We start from the raw sequence: 11,754 nt of genomic DNA on the forward strand, positions 1-11,754 counted from the left end.
CTCGGGCCCACTGCGGCCCATGGGTGAGGCAGCTCTGGTGAGCCCCGTCCTGACCCACCTGGGGCATCGCCCTCTCTGCCCTGCCAGCACCTCCCGTGAGCTGCCCATCTGCGTTTCCCCTCTAGCCTGGCACCCGGTGGGCACCCAACTCTGCTGCAGGGACGAGTGCACAGAGTTCCAGAAATGACTTCTAAATCATCAGATGTGCGGAGTCTCGTGACGGCAGGGCCTGTGTGACGTGCTCCACACACTCTGCTGCTTACAGGTACCACACTGGGGCCACCGCGGAGCCACGTGCGCCAGCTCACGCACCAGGAGGAGGCAGAGCTGGACCCAAACGCTGCCCGTGCCCTTGACAGAGGCTCCTCCCCGCCCCTCTCCAGCCTGGGGCAGTGCCATCTGCCAGTCCCACAGAGACTGAGCACAGCAGCCACGGTCCCCTGAAGTGATTCTGTCTTTTTTTAGCCTGAAATTGAAATCACTGATGCTTCAAATTAGAACCCGGGATGAATGGGCCAGGTCTTCAGACCTGCCACAGCTAAGTGTCCACATCCACCTTCTCAGCAGGACTCTGGGTGGCTCCTCAGCCGGAGCCACCTGTTTCCAGCCAATATGGTCGACAAAGAGAAGGATCCCTTGGTCCAGGAAGGCCGTGTGCAGAAAAGGGGTTCAACCTCCAGGGTGTGCAGCGGCTCCCTCGGAACAGGGGCTCCTTCTGAACCTTGGGGACACAGACCCCAGGCACCTGACTCCAAAGGCTGTGAGCCTCAGGGAGCGGACCCCAAAGGCATGGCTTGAAGCCACAGAACTAGAAAGATTCCACACTCAGAGGGACATGTGTGGCTTCACTTTGACATGAGACCAGCAAGACACTGGCCCTCAGAAGCCAAGCGTCCCTGGGAGCCCAGCTCAGGAGCCTGGCCACCGCCTGCCTCCTGGCCCCATCGGCTGGAGCTTCGTCTGTAACTTCGTGTTTTAGTCAGTGTTTTGCTGCTGCGACCAAAAGCCCTGACAAGAAAAACCAGAGGAAAGTTGACTGTGGGTCTTGTGGTTTCAGAGGTCTCAGTTCCTACATGGCTGGCTGCACGGCTCAGGGCCCGAGCGGGGGCAGGACACTCAGCAGCAGAGTGTGGCTGAGGAAAGCAGCTCAGGACGTGCCACCAGGAAGCAGAGAGAGAGAGACTTCACTTGCCAGACACAAAATATCACGCCCCAGTGCCACCTGCGCCAGCCCCCCGCCTGCCTACAGGTACCACCCAGTTAACCCCATCAGGGCGCCAATCTGGTCTGGTGAAGACTCTCCCAACCGAGTCATTTCAATGCTAACCTCTCGCCTTGTCTCACTCGGGAGCTTTCGGGGGACATGTCACACTTAGTTATTGAATCGTCACTCGAAACCATGTGAATAAGATCCACAGGGCTTTTAGAGGATCTGGGGTTGGACTGAATTCCTCTGTTGGCCACTGGGACCCCCAGCAGGACACGTGACAGTCTCTCATGGTAACCCAAAAGGTAAGGTGGGGAATGTGCACTGTGAAGTGTGGCCGGACGCTCAGCTGAAGGGTCCTGGCAGCCGAGAAGCCACAGAGGCTCGGGCCTGGGCCCCTGGGTTTGTCATTAGAGGGTAAATGGGCACTGAGAAGGGAATTCCAGGATTATCTAAAAGCCAGCCCTGTGCCAGAACAGCATGACGCAAGGTGGCGGGCACCCCAGGAGCAGAGGCTCCGTCCAAATCAGGAGGCCGCCTGCCAGGGCGTCAGGGCAGGGGACGGGAGCAGGTGCCCGCACTGGCTGTCACCCTGCAGTGAGACGCAAGGGGCCACCACAGCCAGCATGACCTCAGTGGCCAGGGCCCGGCTGTAGGTGGTGGCAGGGGGTGGGTGCTTCACAACTGCTACGTGCTCGAGTGGCCGCGGGAACAGTCATCTGTCATTGTTAAAACTGACTATTATGTGCTCAGCTAACGCTGCTCGGCCTCTCCTCTGAGTCAGACATCAGCAACAGACACGCGGATCAACAGCGAGCACCCCCGGGCCAGCCCCACGCGGCACCGTGCCCCGCGGCCTCCATACGGAGAGCCTGGGGCCTCACATGGCTCATGGCAGGTGCCGGTGCTCCCGACACCCCATTTCACCAAGAGGGAAACCAAGACCCCAGCGAGTCCACGCTGCTGAAGAACGTGGGCCAGGACAGGTCGGGGGAGCTGGCCTTCACTTCCTTCCCTCCAGGTAACGGTGCGCTGTCCGAGGGCTTGCAACTGGCCATCTCGCCAGCTGTGCTGGGGGCAGCGGTTGAGGAGAACATGCCCGGGAGTCCAGATTACACTTCCGAGTCCCTCCTCAAGTTCCAGCCCAGGAAACACGACCCCTCTCGCGTGGCCTCTGAGGACAGCCCCGCGGCCTCCCTCTCAGCCTCCTCGGCCCTCTCAGCCTCCTCCCTCCAACACAGCCGATTAGAAAGCCGCTCGGCAGCATCTACCTCTAGTGCGAGTGTTTAATACGAGGAAAAGTAATTAGCAGCCCGAAGTGTGGCTTCCCCAGGACGAAGGGTATTACCGCCTGCTATAATTGCAAGGGAAAACCTATTTAGGGAAATTAACACAAAAACGAGAGGGGCCACTTCAGGGCCAAGAAAACAATCACAAAAACCACAGGAGTCTTCTCGGCCCCGGGTGAGGCTGGCGGGGAGGCCCCGGAACAAGACTCGCTCCTCCCAGACCAAATGACGCCCCTCCCCAGAGTGGACAGCCCCCCAGGAAAGATCTCCCCATTGATGAATGAACACCCGTCCACCATGGGTGCTGAGGAAAGTCCGAGACAGCAGGGTCCGGAGACAGACGAGGGTGCAGCCCCTCTCCCAGGGACAGTGTGTCCTTTCCTCCCCGTGGCCCTCTCAGGGGAGTGGTGACAATACCACGCGACCATCTCACGTTGGTCCTGGGAGCTCCTGGGAGGAATAATTTCTAATGTTCTCTTAGGAATCCGCACCCGTGTCTGCAGGCCCCCGGCTGCCCCTCGGTCTTGCTGCCCTGTGATCCCTGCCTGGCTGTCCGGGCTTCTCTGAGGATGGATCCCAGACGCCAGAGTCCCAGGTCAGCTCCGTGGGTCCTGTAACACACTGTCACGTCGATCTCTGCAGAGCGCACGGCAGCTCGTTCACCTGGCAACCCCAGGGTGTTGTCACCGGCAACAGCTAGAGTGACGAAGAAGTGCTGGCTGATTCCAAACGAGCCCGGCTCCACCGTGGGGTCTCTTCTTCCCTTGGCCCCTTTATACATCAGCACACAAGAGTCTCGGGGGCCTGTGAGCTGGGCCTGACGCCACTGTGTCAGCCGCCCTGGGCCGGGTCCCCCCCTCCAGCCACCAGCTGAGTGGCCACGACCCTGGGCAGGTCATCTGGCCTCCGTGTGCCTCAGTCCCCTCATGTTTCAGATGGTGCCCACAACGGAGGACATCTGTGAGGACTGCTATGGACCAGAGGGCACAGCACAGGGCCGGGCAGGGACATCGGGCAGGACCTGGATGGCGCAAGGGCCTGCCCACTGGCTCCCTGGGCAGGTGATGGTCAGCTTCTCAGGCCCTGGGGCCCTGGCCCTGGAGGAGAGGAGGGGACTGCAGGGAACCCCTCCCTCTCCAGCCTGCAAGGTCCCAGGGCCCCGCGGCCTCCTGCCGCCCTGAGTGTGACAGTTGGCTTCATCTATTTGAATGACAGACTCACACCCAGGTCTGAGTCACACTGTGACGTCCAGGGTAGAGTGACCCAGGGCCGGAGAGCAGGGCCCTGGTGGGCACAGGCTCTGGCGAGAGACACTCACCAGCAAACCCACGAGTTCAATAAACTCCACGAGCGGCAGTGTGGTGACAAGCCCTGTCCCTAGCAGGGAGCGCTGTGGCAGGGGCTGGGGGGGGGGGGGTCTGTGCTGTCCGGGAAGGCGGCCAGCACAGGCTTGGTGGGGTGACCGGGCCAAGGAGCCATGGAGAGCACAGGGCAGAGAGCTGCAGGTGAGCAAGGACGGGCCCCAGGCAGGAAGGCAGCAGGCCACGCTGGCGAGGGTGGCGCAGGGGGCGAGCCTGGCAGACGCAGGGCCTTGGCACCTACGGGAGGGGACAACGAGCTCCCTCAGAGACACAGCCTCCCCCGGGCCAGGGACACAACATGAGGCACGGGTGACGCACCAGTCCTGGAGGGACAGCAGAGCCCTGTGAGTGACCCAACAGGACCAACCTCCCAGCTGCCACACCCGGGGAGAGAGACGGAGGTACAGGGCAAGGGCAGGGTGCCTGGTGGCCGTCCCTGGACTGCACATCGGGCAGGCTCCACCTCCACCACCGCCTCCCAGATCCTCGGCTCTGCCTCCTCCTCCCTCTACAGCGGGGGTCTGGACATCAGCAGGTCACACACGGCCCTGCTGAAATGCCCAGGACAGCAGAATGAGGCCTCCGTGACCAGCTGGCCCGTCCTCTCCATCCTTCTTTCTCCTGCCCTTTCTTGGCATCTCCCAGGTCCCCCTCTGGCCTTTACCCTGACGGGCTCTGGGTAGTGCTGCATCCCCCAGAGGGCATCTCTTGGGGACAGGTAGTGACCCTGGTGGGGTGCTGGGGGCAGGCATTGTGGGGAACTCCCAGGGGTCACAGCAGGTGTGACCCAGGCAGGGGAGGCAGACAGGGTGAGGTGAGTGTGGGGCCCAGGGGGGTGGCCGGGTCGAGGTCTGGTCAAGGTTTGCTGGTGGGGCAGGCGTGCGCGTCCACCACTCATACGAATAGCCTGCTCCTGCTGCTGGCCAGCCCTGGACATTGCGAGGGCAGGCACGGCCCTGTTCAGCTCCCTGACCCCTGGGTCCTGCCCAGGGGCTGCCCAGAGGTGTGTGCAGAAGAGCTTGTTAGATGGCCCTGAAGGCCCTGGGAGTGGCTGGTCCAGAGCCCAGGCAGCGAGCAGCTTCTAGAGCCCCGCCCCTTTCTAGTGCCCACCCAGGCTCCAGGGATGGCCATCTCCGTCAGCTACAGCCCCTACAGGGCACTCAGCACGGCCTTCATTTGTCCACCTACTGGCTCATGTCCCGAGACCCCCCAGCGACTAAAGGGCACCAGAGAGAAAGGAGTCCATGAGAGAGGAGTCTGCCCAGTGCAGCAGGAGATGGGCAGAGCAGGAGGGAGGCAGGTGGACAGGACTCCTCTCAGGGGAGCCAACGGTGCCAGACACTGCCCGTGTGGAGATGCCCACTTCACTGCCCCCTGCAGCCCTTGCCCTGGGAGCCTGGGGCGTGTGCAGCCACAAGCTTGGGGGACATGATGTCTGTAAGATAGGCCCAAGGACTCAGGACCACCCAGGCACTGGCCAGGCAGGGGTCATGGGTCAAGCTTTGGGGTCAGTCTAGACTCAGACGTCCCTGGGGCCCTGGGCAGCCACTCAACTCTGGCAAGTCTCAGTTCATCATTGTGAGAGGGCGAGCTGTCACTCAGTCATGGGCCTCCATGCAGACAGGCCACGACAGTGGACAGGGAGGGACAGTGCAGGAGGAAGAGTGGAGAGCTGCCGGGAGGCTCCACTGCCCAGTTCTCTGCTTCAGCACCGGGGACAGAGCTGGTGCCTGGGGTTTCAGGACTCTGGACAGAGCCAGCTACCCAGGTCCTTTTCCTACCCTCCTCTGTCCCTTGCTGGCACTGAGCAGCCACACAGCTGTACCCACTCAAACTGGCCGTGGGGCCCTCCCTGGGCCAGCCTTGGCCACGCCTCACCTGGGCCCCCTGCAGTCCTGCCCAGGGAACCTCGGGCCCACTGCGGCCCATGGGTGAGGCAGCTCTGGTGAGCCCCGTCCTGACCCACCTGGGGCATCGCCCTCTCTGCCCTGCCAGCACCTCCCGTGAGCTGCCCATCTGCGTTTCCCCTCTAGCCTGGCACCCGGTGGGCACCCAACTCTGCTGCAGGGACGAGTGCACAGAGTTCCAGAAATGACTTCTAAATCATCAGATGTGCGGAGTCTCGTGACGGCAGGGCCTGTGTGACGTGCTCCACACACTCTGCTGCTTACAGGTACCACACTGGGGCCACCGCGGAGCCACGTGCGCCAGCTCACGCACCAGGAGGAGGCAGAGCTGGACCCAAACGCTGCCCGTGCCCTTGACAGAGGCTCCTCCCCGCCCCTCTCCAGCCTGGGGCAGTGCCATCTGCCAGTCCCACAGAGACTGAGCACAGCAGCCACGGTCCCCTGAAGTGATTCTGTCTTTTTTTAGCCTGAAATTGAAATCACTGATGCTTCAAATTAGAACCCGGGATGAATGGGCCAGGTCTTCAGACCTGCCACAGCTAAGTGTCCACATCCACCTTCTCAGCAGGACTCTGGGTGGCTCCTCAGCCGGAGCCACCTGTTTCCAGCCAATATGGTCGACAAAGAGAAGGATCCCTTGGTCCAGGAAGGCCGTGTGCAGAAAAGGGGTTCAACCTCCAGGGTGTGCAGCGGCTCCCTCGGAACAGGGGCTCCTTCTGAACCTTGGGGACACAGACCCCAGGCACCTGACTCCAAAGGCTGTGAGCCTCAGGGAGCGGACCCCAAAGGCATGGCTTGAAGCCACAGAACTAGAAAGATTCCACACTCAGAGGGACATGTGTGGCTTCACTTTGACATGAGACCAGCAAGACACTGGCCCTCAGAAGCCAAGCGTCCCTGGGAGCCCAGCTCAGGAGCCTGGCCACCGCCTGCCTCCTGGCCCCATCGGCTGGAGCTTCGTCTGTAACTTCGTGTTTTAGTCAGTGTTTTGCTGCTGCGACCAAAAGCCCTGACAAGAAAAACCAGAGGAAAGTTGACTGTGGGTCTTGTGGTTTCAGAGGTCTCAGTTCCTACATGGCTGGCTGCACGGCTCAGGGCCCGAGCGGGGGCAGGACACTCAGCAGCAGAGTGTGGCTGAGGAAAGCAGCTCAGGACGTGCCACCAGGAAGCAGAGAGAGAGAGACTTCACTTGCCAGACACAAAATATCACGCCCCAGTGCCACCTGCGCCAGCCCCCCGCCTGCCTACAGGTACCACCCAGTTAACCCCATCAGGGCGCCAATCTGGTCTGGTGAAGACTCTCCCAACCGAGTCATTTCAATGCTAACCTCTCGCCTTGTCTCACTCGGGAGCTTTCGGGGGACATGTCACACTTAGTTATTGAATCGTCACTCGAAACCATGTGAATAAGATCCACAGGGCTTTTAGAGGATCTGGGGTTGGACTGAATTCCTCTGTTGGCCACTGGGACCCCCAGCAGGACACGTGACAGTCTCTCATGGTAACCCAAAAGGTAAGGTGGGGAATGTGCACTGTGAAGTGTGGCCGGACGCTCAGCTGAAGGGTCCTGGCAGCCGAGAAGCCACAGAGGCTCGGGCCTGGGCCCCTGGGTTTGTCATTAGAGGGTAAATGGGCACTGAGAAGGGAATTCCAGGATTATCTAAAAGCCAGCCCTGTGCCAGAACAGCATGACGCAAGGTGGCGGGCACCCCAGGAGCAGAGGCTCCGTCCAAATCAGGAGGCCGCCTGCCAGGGCGTCAGGGCAGGGGACGGGAGCAGGTGCCCGCACTGGCTGTCACCCTGCAGTGAGACGCAAGGGGCCACCACAGCCAGCATGACCTCAGTGGCCAGGGCCCGGCTGTAGGTGGTGGCAGGGGGTGGGTGCTTCACAACTGCTACGTGCTCGAGTGGCCGCGGGAACAGTCATCTGTCATTGTTAAAACTGACTATTATGTGCTCAGCTAACGCTGCTCGGCCTCTCCTCTGAGTCAGACATCAGCAACAGACACGCGGATCAACAGCGAGCACCCCCGGGCCAGCCCCACGCGGCACCGTGCCCCGCGGCCTCCATACGGAGAGCCTGGGGCCTCACATGGCTCATGGCAGGTGCCGGTGCTCCCGACACCCCATTTCACCAAGAGGGAAACCAAGACCCCAGCGAGTCCACGCTGCTGAAGAACGTGGGCCAGGACAGGTCGGGGGAGCTGGCCTTCACTTCCTTCCCTCCAGGTAACGGTGCGCTGTCCGAGGGCTTGCAACTGGCCATCTCGCCAGCTGTGCTGGGGGCAGCGGTTGAGGAGAACATGCCCGGGAGTCCAGATTACACTTCCGAGTCCCTCCTCAAGTTCCAGCCCAGGAAACACGACCCCTCTCGCGTGGCCTCTGAGGACAGCCCCGCGGCCTCCCTCTCAGCCTCCTCGGCCCTCTCAGCCTCCTCCCTCCAACACAGCCGATTAGAAAGCCGCTCGGCAGCATCTACCTCTAGTGCGAGTGTTTAATACGAGGAAAAGTAATTAGCAGCCCGAAGTGTGGCTTCCCCAGGACGAAGGGTATTACCGCCTGCTATAATTGCAAGGGAAAACCTATTTAGGGAAATTAACACAAAAACGAGAGGGGCCACTTCAGGGCCAAGAAAACAATCACAAAAACCACAGGAGTCTTCTCGGCCCCGGGTGAGGCTGGCGGGGAGGCCCCGGAACAAGACTCGCTCCTCCCAGACCAAATGACGCCCCTCCCCAGAGTGGACAGCCCCCCAGGAAAGATCTCCCCATTGATGAATGAACACCCGTCCACCATGGGTGCTGAGGAAAGTCCGAGACAGCAGGGTCCGGAGACAGACGAGGGTGCAGCCCCTCTCCCAGGGACAGTGTGTCCTTTCCTCCCCGTGGCCCTCTCAGGGGAGTGGTGACAATACCACGCGACCATCTCACGTTGGTCCTGGGAGCTCCTGGGAGGAATAATTTCTAATGTTCTCTTAGGAATCCGCACCCGTGTCTGCAGGCCCCCGGCTGCCCCTCGGTCTTGCTGCCCTGTGATCCCTGCCTGGCTGTCCGGGCTTCTCTGAGGATGGATCCCAGACGCCAGAGTCCCAGGTCAGCTCCGTGGGTCCTGTAACACACTGTCACGTCGATCTCTGCAGAGCGCACGGCAGCTCGTTCACCTGGCAACCCCAGGGTGTTGTCACCGGCAACAGCTAGAGTGACGAAGAAGTGCTGGCTGATTCCAAACGAGCCCGGCTCCACCGTGGGGTCTCTTCTTCCCTTGGCCCCTTTATACATCAGCACACAAGAGTCTCGGGGGCCTGTGAGCTGGGCCTGACGCCACTGTGTCAGCCGCCCTGGGCCGGGTCCCCCCCTCCAGCCACCAGCTGAGTGGCCACGACCCTGGGCAGGTCATCTGGCCTCCGTGTGCCTCAGTCCCCTCATGTTTCAGATGGTGCCCACAACGGAGGACATCTGTGAGGACTGCTATGGACCAGAGGGCACAGCACAGGGCCGGGCAGGGACATCAGTGGCCACAAAGGACTGGGTCTCCTCTGATCTTTGTTGTAGGTGCTGTCTGCCCTTTGGACACTGACCGTGGAACTGCCTTATGGACTATTTCTGAGATACAGGATGTGTTCTTCTTCTTCTTTTTTTTTTTTTTGGTATGGGGAATTGACCTCAGGGGCACTGGACCCCTGAGCCACGTCCCAGCCCTATTTTGTATTTCATTTAGACACAGAGTCTCACTGAGTTGCTTAGTGCCTCGTTTTTGCTGAGGCTGGCTTTGAACTCGCGATCCTCCTGCCTCAGCCTCCTGAGCCCCTGGGACTACAGGCGTGTGCCACCACCTCTGGAGAGATCCAGGGTGTTCTAGTTATGAAGGAACTCTAGGAAAGGCTTACGTGTCCAAGCGGGGTGCGTGGAAGGACAGCTGATCCTACGCCAGGCTAGCACGGTTTCTGGGTCTACGTGGGACCCAGAGACTGGATGGAAGGCCAGGGACCAGGTTCAAAATGCCAACTTGCAAGGACAGCAGTGGTCACCCTGCCTGCCCCCGGGGCCCAGCAACACTCTAGCACCCAGACCTGGAAGCCTGGGCTCCCATCTCATGGTTCTGAGTCAGCAGGTGGCTGGGGCCTGGGCGACTCCCCTACCCAGCCACAGCAGCAGGACGAGTCTGACTGTAGCCCTGCAGGATGGAGGGACAGCCCGACCTCCACCCGCGAGCCCTCCGCATCCTCCTGAGGACTCCCGTAAACTTGGAGGTGACCTCTGACGTCTCCCGCCCCATCCACTGGAGCAAGTTGGCCTCCCATGACAACCTCCAGGAGACAGCAGCCAACAGCCCCAAGCCAGCGCCTCCTGGAAGCTCTGCCCACTGTGAACACCAGTGTGGGCACGTGTCCCGTTGTCCCCAAGGGCCAGGGCCTTTCCTGGCAGGTGGCGTCCCTGCCTGTCCATCTGACCTGCAGGACAGAACTTGCCCTGCTCCCCCGCAGCCTCCCAAGCCTCCGGGCCCTCTCCTGGGTGGCTGCCACCTCACCAGCACTGCCAGGAGAGCCAGGGCACCGGCCTCAGGGGCTGCAGCAGGGAGCAGCCATCCCTCAGGCCGTGGCCCCAGCCCCACACCCCCTGCCAGATGGCCGAGGCCACCTCAGAACCTCTGCTTGTACTAAGCATGCTCTGGTTTCCTCGTCATTATTCCCCAAACGATATCATATGACAACCACTGACCAAGCGTTCATGTTGCATTAGGTGTCACAAGCAGCCCAGGGACAACTGGTAGTGCACGGGGGGGGGGGCACCTCGGTCACAGGCAGACACACACCCTTCATGTGTGAGCACACCCTGCCGTTCCACACGTGGGACTGGAGCATCCCCTGGGGTCCTGGGGCCCGCCCGAGGACAGGGACAGAAGATCACACACAGCCCTGCAGGGCCACTGGGCCGCCGTGACCAGACGTCCTCACCCACGGGCGCACGCACCCCGCTCACCTCTGAGAGCGAGTTCACAGAGCGCACACTGACACCGTCTGTCCCTCGTAATCCCCAACCTGAAGGTAGCCAGTCACAGGGAATTTACCCCAAGGGGTGGGGATCAAAAAATCCCCAAAAAACAAAAGACGAATTTCCCAAGGCCTCCGCGGGGGAGACGGTGAGCCCCAAGGCAATCAGGCACGACAGGAGGCTTCATTACGGGTCCAGTGCCCAGCACGGTGACGGGGTCAGGGCGGGCTGACAAAGTCAGAGGACAGAAAATGGAGTTCCGTGGGCGCCGGGGACTTCAAAAGCCGACGCTGTCTTCAGAGGAGGCCGCTTGGCCCGTGGTTCAGACCTCAGCATGCGTTTTACAGAGAAAAAGTCTGACCTACTTTCGAGGCTCTTTCAAGCAAGAGAGGGAAGAGCAGGACATGGGGGACAAGGACCTGAGAGCTCAGAAATGCCACCGACTCTAGGGGTGGCCTCAGGCCAAGGCGGACATTCACTGGGACACGTGAGGCTATTTCAGACAATCCCCCCAAGGTCGGAGCTTCTCGCTGCTGGGGACCACACCTCGGGGGACTAGGTGCCCTGTGGCCAAGTCCAGGGGCCAGGAGGCCACGGCAGGGGTCCTCCGCTCACCCGCCGGCACCCAAGGGGGAAGAGGACTGGAAGGAGGCGGGTCCCTCTAGGGGACGGGCCCCTGTACCCTGGGGACCCCGCCAGTGCTCAGGCTGCAGTGACCAGTGGGGACTGTGCCAAGGAGGCCAGGTCTGCCTTAGGTCACGGGGGACACCGTGGCTCTGACGCAGCCCTGATGTGCCTCAGGGCCAGCCGTTCCTAGAATCCTGGAATCCAGAGGTTCCCCCAGACGGAGACCTGCTCCAGAATGGCAGGGGCGTTTTCATGAAGGAGCTTGAAGGCGACACCAAGGGGCTTGAGAAGGAGCCCGGACCCCAGGAGGCGTCAGCCCAGCAGGACGGCCCCCTCCGGGCCCTGGGGCTGGGGGCCCTGGGGCTGGGTCCA

The 11,754-nt window shown here is 61.4% G+C and overlaps 1 protein-coding gene across 5 annotated transcripts in view; it reads right to left on the reverse strand.

Annotated features, from left to right (window-relative positions):
• Shank2 (SH3 and multiple ankyrin repeat domains 2) overlaps nt 1-11,754 on the reverse strand; it is a 204,170-nt gene that overhangs the window by 99,702 nt on the left and 92,714 nt on the right. The gene's annotated exons all lie outside the window — the stretch shown is intronic.

This window comes from Marmota marmota, unplaced genomic scaffold (assembly GCF_001458135.2).
Source record: "Marmota marmota marmota unplaced genomic scaffold, marMar, whole genome shotgun sequence".
Taxonomy (NCBI): Eukaryota; Metazoa; Chordata; class Mammalia; order Rodentia; family Sciuridae; genus Marmota; species Marmota marmota.